Consider the following 8964-nt stretch of genomic DNA (forward strand, 5'->3'; position numbering starts at 1 on the left):
CGAAGGGAAACCCTGGGCACAGAGCCACAGATATGTATGGCACGGAGTTTCAAGTCAGGGTGGGTACGGGCAGGCCCTGCTGTTACAATGGCCACATTCGTCTTGAAGATACAAGAACAACAGTGGGCATTTTTGGTCAGTGCTTATCCACTAAAGGATAACGTCCTCCCAGTGCAGCATAATATAATCCCTCCCGATCATACAGCTCCTCCTTCCTACCACCTCGGGTCTGTGGGCGGAAGACAGGTGGAAGCCTCTCTGCTCATAATCTGGGAGCCCAGCCCAAAGCTAAGCTCTGGTGCTCATCTCTTGGGAGCTTTACTGTCTTTCTTGGCAGGGTGCCCTGCTGGGAAGGGCATGGCCTCGGTGCCTGAAGATTCTCCCCGCAGGGGAGTGAAAGTCTCCACTTGGTTGTTTGTGGCTTTGAATCCATTTGCCAAAATGTCATGATACACTCCCCAGTCGTGGAGTAGAGACCCTCTTCACCACTTTCCCCATTTCTTAACTTCCCCAGATATAATGTGCCGCCACGCTCCCTGTGCTCTTGATTATGTGTGTGTGTGTGTGTGTGTGTGTGTGTGTGTGTGTGTGTCTGACCATTGCTGCTCATTTGGCTGAGTCCCCAGCACCCAGACCTGGCAGCCTAAATGCTCTAGCAGGAGCCTGCAAGTGAGGGGTCTGGGGGTCTGGTCCCCACTTTGTCATGGGGTGGCTGGAGAGGGTAGAGGTACCAGCTCTGACCTGGAGAGCTATGTGAGACCAGAGCCAGCAGGTGCTCCGGGAGTCACGCCATGGGGGACAGCGTACAGGTGATCAACGCCCAAATTACCCCAAGGTTGGAGGCCTTGCAGTGCTGTACCAAGTGTGGACCAGAGGACAGGCCTCTGTGCCCTGGCCAGCAGCCTGTGACTGACTGGTAATCAAGACGGCACTGAGGAGAAAGCTGCCTTTGGCTGAGGCATCCCGAGAGAAGACAGTGGCTGAGGGTGCAGCCAAGTCCCCAAGCCGTAGGGGCATCTGAATGGGTCCTACTCAGAGCCCTGGTCTTCCATTTGGCCATCTCTCAGGTCAGCATGTCTCCCTCTTCCAAGCTTTCAAGGGACTGAGAGCACAACTGGGACACAAGCACAGGTAAAGAAAACACACAGTTACTTGTAATCAATTAGGAACAAGAGGCCAAGTTTGAATTAGAGATCATTTGTAAGGAAGAAGAAGCACATTGCTTTCACGTCCATATCCATCCAGAAACATTTATTGAGCACCTACTATATGTGTGGAACTAGGGGTCCTGGCTTTGACTGTGTGTACAGTCTGACCCAGGAGACAGATGGTCACGGTGGAAATGTGTAAAAGGCTCTTGGGTGCCACCAATGTGCGAGGAGCAGTAGGGAAGGACAGAGGAGGGTGACAGGCCGGGGAGCTCCTCCAGGGGGTGAGGAACAGGGAAGGCCTCTCCTGGGAGAGGGGAGAGTGCTGTTTGGCTGGGACCATGAAAGGACATGGTCCCTTTCGAAGGCTTGTGTCACATCTGTGAATGGTTTGTTCGGTGTCATCCTTCAGAGTAATTATGAGGGGCGTTCCTGCAGCGTGTGCCAGGCCTTGGATTAGAACCCCAGCACTGCAAAAAAATTAAAATAAAGATTAAACAACAAAACAAAACAAAATAATCATGAAACACTCAGGAGGGACTTGATGGGGTCTTGGTGGGGTCTGGGGAGACTCAGACAGGATGTGGGCCTGCCGCTGGGTGATCACGGTGGCCTCTCGGTGCCATTTGCTAGTGATAACAAAATGTACTTCTTAGAGCTGCAGCGAGAGGGGGCAGCATAAGTGAAACCCCTGGCCCTGCTTCTGCACGTGGTGGGTGTCTAATACGGATGACCATCATACACTCATTCCAGACAAGGGTGCAGTTATTTCATCATCTTTAGAACCAACTCAGGTTAAAAGAAAAAAGACACTGCGTGTAACGATACCATTCAATCTCTCCCCGACCTCTGTCCCTTAGTCTGCCTCACTTATTAGAGGTGGAAAATGACTTCCACTCATTACAGGAGGCTCCTGCTGGCTGGGAGAAGCCAGTCCGTGTACCTCGGGCTCATGCGACCTCTGGGTACGAACAGGGTCAGCCGTGGGGTCCACACTGCCACTCGACTCAGGGACCCTGGCCAATGACATGACAAGGCTCTGTCTCCAAGGGTACCAGGGAGGGACAGGACACCACAGCCAGGCTGAATGAATTAACCACAAACAAGAGCTCGTGACGTCCGAGAGGATATTTCTCTGTGTGCCTTGCCAAGATATTCATTTCAAAGAAGGCTCTGGCTCCTTCGGCCGCCTTTCCCAGCGCCCACGTGCCTCCCTCCACGGGATGGAGTTGCACAACTGGTTTTCCAAGCAGAGGTAGGTACTGTCCCCTTCCTGCTCAGCCTCGCCTACCACAGGGAGCTGCTCCAACCCCAGCCACAGGACCTAGGCGGCGGACAGCAGGTGGCCTGTGTCTGGGAAATGACTGAGTGCTCCTGTGGGTCTCCTGGCTCCAGGCCACCAGAAGGGTGGCCCTGGGAGCTGTGTGTGGCAGGGGCAGGAGTAGACCTCAGTCCCAGTCTTTGGTTCAGTGAAGGAGCCAGGGACTGTGGGGTCAGAGGGAAACTCAGAGCTCGCAGGACAGACAGCCAACTGCCACACTGTGTCTGGCTCCCTGCCTGTCTGATGGGGAAACTGAGGCTCAGGGATTTGGCTAAGGTAGTGCATCGAGTTCTTTCTAGCTTCTTCCTCCACTGGTTCTAGTGGGAGGGATGAGGGAGGGTGAGCCAGGAACGTGGACCGCAGTGGAAGGCTCAGGAGGGAGCTGGCTCTCCAGGGAATCCTACCCCCAGGCGGGACAGGCTTTGCAGAGAGATTGGCCCCTCACCCAGCCTCTTTTCTTGGATGTCACACTCCTGCAAGGCCACCGTGAACGCTCGTTTCTGGTCTCTCTGTACCCCTCCACGTTCCCTGGCCACCCTTCGTCCCCAGGTGAGGGTGCTAGCAGGCTGGGCTTGGGGAGGGCGACTAGGTCCTGCCACAGAGCTCAGGAGACATCCATGCCTTTGCAAGGAGCTGGAGAGACCTTTGCAAGGGCTGGTGAGAAGGGCCCACCTGTGAGCCAGACAGAGGACCCTTGCCAGACCCCAAATGCCCAGCGCCTTTATCTTAGACACCCCAGCCTGCAGAACTGTGAGAGCTGCATTTCTGCTGCTCAGGGGCCACCTGCTTCATGGTATTTCATTTTGGCAGCCACAATGCACGATGCCAGGCCCCTTCTTCTTAGGTGGTCTCTGGTTTAAAGGCACCGCTCTCAGGGAACAGGGACAGCCAGGCTCACAAGGAGACCTGAGAAACTGGGCGAGGGCAGCCTGTGTTCCCTCCTGGCTGCACCAGTACTGGCCAGGGCGGCTCTTCCTGCTCCTGCCCACAGTGGGGGCTGTGGTGCTCACCACCCCTGCGCTGCTGCTCGGGGTCCCTTGGAGTAGTGGAAGGCAGAGCTTAGAAACCGTAAGTGTGTCCTCAGGGAAGGGGTGATTGTAGTTAATGATTTATGCCTGGGGGCCGTGTTTCCTGGCAGGAAGCTGGCAGGCAGGGCAACCAGAGAGATGGGAAAGCTGGGGCCGAGGCTGAGTTTCCCAGGGGAGCTGCAACCTGGCCCATTTTCTGCCACAGAGCCTTTGCTGACTGTAGACAGAGCTGTCTTCCAGCCTCTGCCCGTTCACCCGTTGATTTCACAAATATTTACGGAGTCTCCTCCACCTAGTCCCCAGGCACTGGGCTGCCACCCTCAGAACTCTCCATGAGGTCCCTGGCCTGGAGGGGCTCAGCCTGATAGTACAGGGAGGGAGGTGCAAGCACGAAGAATAATGATCATGATTACAGTCAGCACCAGAAATATCCTTCTGCCTCCTGAGCAAAGTAGGACCCAAAAACATCGCCTGGATCCCCTTTGTCCTCTTCCTTACAGCCAGTGCGTCCCTGGCTTCCCAGTGCCTCCAAGCCCCTCACCCCTCACAAAGCTTTCTCCTGGGACTGCTGCTTGCTCCTTTCTGTTCTGCAGCCTCCCATGGTAGCCACTCCTTGATGACAATGCTTAGTGCTTATGTGCCACAGGGCCTTTGCATCTGCTGCTGCTTCTGCTACCCAGAAAAGCCATTTCCCTAGCACTTTACTGGGCTCAGTCTTTCTCATCACCTTAGCATTAAGTAGCCGATAAAGACACCCCCACCTCCCCAGTCATTAATTTGCAGATGGCTATTGGACTTCCTGATCACCCAGCATCAGCAGACTTGGCATAAATGCATGTAACTAGTGCCTATTGGTGGCCCGGAGCAGGTCTCTGCTTCATTATGGATGTAGGAAGATGTGGCCTAAGTTTCCCCTGGGCTGGGCTCAGTGTCCCGCCACATCCTACATCTGGGAACAGAGGGGAGCAGAACAGGAAGTAAAATCTGGGTCATGAGCCCACTGAGCCCCCCTCCCTTGTTCTGCCTCTGTCTGAGCCAGGAAGGTCACCAGGCCAGGCCCAGGAATTGTCCCTCTCCTGGGGGAGGAGGAGGTGGCAACGCAAAATTCCCAAAATAGGGTGCGCCCTCTTCCCAAGAGAACAGAATGGAGATAGCTTAGCAGGCGAAGGTTCAAGGCCCAGGCGGCGTGGAATCCCGGCAGGAGCCGGGATGCGCTGGGAATAATACTGCGCTCTTGGCAAGCAGCGATTTTTCCTTTCAGGCCCTTTAATGGACGCTTCTTCCTCCAGCCCCTGCAGGGAATTTCCAGCATCTGAAAGAATCTTCCTGGAAACTAGTTTTCCCGGTTTCCACCTCAAGGGTCAGTTCTGCACACCCACCACCCACCACCCACCACCCGACAAAACAGGACGGTTAAATTCCCTGTCCCCCGATCCTGAGGACACAGTTATCCGTGGTGTGGAACTCTTTCTCATATGGCCTTGGTCCTCTCAGTCTCCTCCCTGCTTTTAAGTTTATAAAACTAATTCATACTGAAGTGTGAACAGCTCCCTTTGCCTTCTAGGAACAAGAGCAGGGAATTTGGTTTTATTCCTCGTGTAATTCCAGTGTCAAGCACAGGGCCTGGGGCCAGGTCCTGTTGTGTGCATAATAACACAGATGACAGCAATATTAGTAATAAAAAACAACAGCTCACAGTGACAGAGTGCTTTATAATGCTATCTGCCCTGCTAAGTGCTTTGAGACATCGGTCCATTTACCCCTCGCTCCACATGGTGGGTGCCGTTCCAAGTCCCATCAGGTGGAGGAGGAAACCGAGGCTTGAAGGAGTTGCATAACTTACCCTCTAAGAGCGGTGGAGTTCGCACTCAGCCCGAGGCAGCCCGGTTTCAAAATACAGCCCTGCACCCGGCAGGCTGATAGTGTGAGCTGAACTCTAAACTCCTTCAGAGCCTCATCCCAGCCCTACATGAGTCTCTGCGGTGGGATTCAGCCGCATCCATGGGCTTCCCTGAGTGGGCGGGTGTGGTTCCTCCAGGGCGCCCCCGAGTCCCCCGGTAACTGAGGGGGCCCCTCAGTGGTTCAGTGCACTCCTCTCCACCTTCCTTTCTGTTCCCACCTGACTGCTGATGACTTCTGGAGCCTCCAGGGTGCCCAGCTTCATGGTGGGTCCCAGAAAAGACTTGGTGAAACCAAGCTTTGTTGGAGACCAGGGAGCCCCACTTTGCTTGTGTGCTAAGCCCTGTTTTTAGGAAGTCTCCTCACTTTCCCTTTGCCCCAAGGCCTGGCCTTTTCTTCAGGCTCCAAGTACCGGGTGTCCAGTGCTGGCCTTCCTGGTTTCTCACTCCAGGAAAGCAGGAGGACCTGAGAAAGAGCCCTGCCGTCCCCTGTCCTGTCTGGGCCCCGTGCTGTCCTGGAAGGGGAGCTGCTTGGCAAAGCCCACAGAGAAGCAGCTGCAGGGCCCCTGAGCTACAGAGGCTCCCTGGGTGGAGCCGAACCCCAGCTCCCCGCCCAGCCCTGGCCCCCCTTTCAGGAAATCCTCACCGCTCCCCTGCCCTGGTGCATCACTTCTAGTTGGGGTTCCCCTGACCTCTCCACTGTCTCCCCTACTTTGGCTACTGCCGAGGGAGACGAGGACTGGGCTGCTGGTGATGGCGGCAGGTCCCTGGGTGAGGCTGGTTCCCCTGAGGCACCCAACCCTCTTCCCTATCTTTTGTCATTCACTCAACTCTGTGCTGCTGCAGCTTCCCAGGCAGCCATGGGGCAGTGCGACTCCATCAGGACTGTTCTCCATGGGTTAGATCCAGTCCCAAGGCAGAGCACTAATAGTGGGGGCTCGGGACGTGCAAGCTGCAGGCCTCAATCTGTTGGGGACAGCTTAGCACCCTATGCATGTCCACTCAGCTCTGCTGCTGCCCAGCTGGGTGGCCTCGGACAAGTCACTTTACTTCTCTGGACCTCAGTTTCCTCATAGGTCAGATGGTCATGATCCTGTCTGAACACAAAGCCCAGCAGGGAAAGTACTGGGTGAATAGTGGGCTACCAGCTTGGCTGTGGACTGACAGCAGGAAGCCATCCTCATGCAGGCCATCCCCTCCCCCACCTCTCTTCCGGCCCAGGCCTCGCCAGATGGCAGGAGCGGGGAATACAGCCGAGCTGCCTGCTTCGGGTCTATTTTGAGAAGCCTCCTGTTTCCCTTCCTGCCTGGGGCCATGTGGTGGCTTCAGGTCTTTTCTGCTCACAGGATGGGCTCACAGAGCTCAACCTTGCCCTTTCTCTGCTCCTCATTCCCAGCCCTTCCCAGGATTGCCCCCCCCCCCCACATCCTGGCATCACAGCCCACAACAGCAGAGGTGAAGGTCAGCCATGCAAAGGGGATTTGAGGTGGGGGGCTGATCACTACTCAATGTGAGGACGGTGCTGGCTCTGGGCCCTGGTTGCCCTGGCCTCTCCTCTGCAGAGCTTGCTCTCAGTGGCTGCTGGGTCCCCAGTCCCAGGCAGTAGTGTTCAACACAGGATTAGGGGTGCAATTGTGGAATCATCCAAAATCCATGGTGTCATGGTTTATGTCAGTGGACCCCAAGCCTCATGAATTATGGACTTGACCAAATCTAGCATTTGTGATTGGTTCACTGTCTTGTGCTCGGATTGGTGGTGTGAGTTTCATCTGCCTAGGGGTGGGGCCAGCACATGATGTAATGGCGGGAAGGTGTGTCTTTCTCTCTTGCTGGCTTGGGCTTGCTGTTTGCAGCTGGCCATGAATGGTGGCCCACCATGCCATCCTGCCACTCGATGCCAACTGAGTATGAACTGAAACCTCCCAAACTGTAAGAAGTAATTCTTTCCTTCCTTCATTTTGGGCATCAGGTATTTTGTCTCAGCAAAAAGTAACCAAGATACATCATTTCCCCCAGAACCATGTTGGGTCCTGAAGAGAAACACAGCCATCCAGGATGCTGGCCAGCCAAGAGGTCAAGCAGGCAGTCCTCTAGCTTTCAACCTGGCTCGTCTGCATTCCAGGCCAGCAGAGGAAGCAGAGGCTACACAAGTGCTCAGTCACCATGCCAGAAGCTGGGAGCCACCCTCAGCTCGTCTGTTATCTTACTTGTTTCTGCAAGAGCTCTGACCTCAGCATGCCGGGCTTTGAGTTCTATCACGCACTAAATCCGTGACCTTTTATATCTCTGTGTCTCAATGTAATTTGTTATGGTTTAGATGAAAAATGTCACTCAGAGACTTCTTGGACTCTTAGGTGGGGCTTTTGGAAAGTGATTGAGTCACAGGGATGACGTAACTCACTTGCTGTTAGGAGACAGGATCCAGTAAGAAGAGGCGGATCACTTGGGGGTGTGACCTGGGAGAGTGTATCCCCCTCCCTGGCGCCTCATTTTTCTATCTGTTACTTGACGGCCATGACATGAGGATCTTTCCTCTACCCAGGCCCTCTACCATGCATGCTACTTCCACCTAGAGGCAGCTGATCATGCAGGCACAGAGATTTCTGGAACCACAAGCCAAAATAAACCTCTCCTTCTTTAAGTAGGATGTTGGGTATTTGTTACAGTAGCAAAGAAAGTGATCAATCCTCACTTGTCACTTTTGCTGTCTTCCACTGCCATAAACAGTCACCTCTCTGCCACCCTGCCTTGGAGTCCGTCAATTATGGACCAAAGCCTCTATAAACCATGAGCTAAATAAATCTAAAAAAAAAAAAAAAAAAAGGTGAACAAGACACATTTTGGTACAAAGAATGGGGTGGTTGCTAAACTACATGACCATGTGTTTTAGAAGATTTTGGAACTAGTTTATTGGAGTTTGGAAAAGATTTGGAGGTGCCAGCTAAGGAAGCCCTAGAATGCTATTAGCTGAGCTTCTGGTCAGAACTCAGAAAACCAGAGCACTGATAAAAATTCAGATGGTAAAGACCAGGGAGGTTTAGGAGGTTTCAGTTAGGAAGGACTCCAGAGGTAGTTGGACTCAAGACTATATGTGCTGTGATCTGGTAGAAAATTTGTCTACCTGTTTGTTCAACTTCTGAGACTTTGTGGGAAGAGATTAAGGGTAATAGACTAATTAATCTGGCAGAGGAACATTCAAGGCAGCCTAACATTCAGGTTGTGGCATGGGTACTGTTCATTGCTTTTTACTGAGAATCAGTAACAAACAGTACAACTATATGACTTTTAAAGTTTTCAGTTTTTGCCAGAAAGCCAGCACCTGTAAAGTTAGGAATCAGTAAAGTTTTTGGCCAGAACAATTTGGTTACTGAAAAAATTAACATTAAAAAGAAGTCAAGTACTTTACATCAGGACAGTAGAAAGACTGCCCTGAGGGCATTTGAGGAATCAGCAAGACTATACTCTTCACCTTACAATGTGAGGTGTAAAAGATTTTACTTTGAGAAGACAGGGCACCCAGCTGGGGAAGGGCCTCTTAGAGAATTTGTTTCCTGCAAATTTACTCATAG

General features: G+C 53.2%; 1 long non-coding RNA gene across 1 annotated transcript; it reads left to right on the forward strand.

Annotated features, from left to right (window-relative positions):
* Positions 1-2277: 2277 nt before the first annotated feature.
* Positions 2278-8036, forward strand: LOC106026550 (uncharacterized). The gene is made up of 2 exons (XR_001200193.3): positions 2278-2403; positions 7412-8036. It is a non-coding gene; the product is annotated as an uncharacterized LOC106026550 (long non-coding RNA).
* The last annotated feature ends 928 nt before the right edge of the window (positions 8037-8964 follow it).

This window comes from Cavia porcellus, unplaced genomic scaffold (assembly GCF_034190915.1).
Source record: "Cavia porcellus strain 051 isolate PalLab524CR breed Dunkin Hartley unplaced genomic scaffold, mCavPor4.1 scaffold_17, whole genome shotgun sequence".
NCBI lineage: Eukaryota > Metazoa > Chordata > Mammalia > Rodentia > Caviidae > Cavia > Cavia porcellus.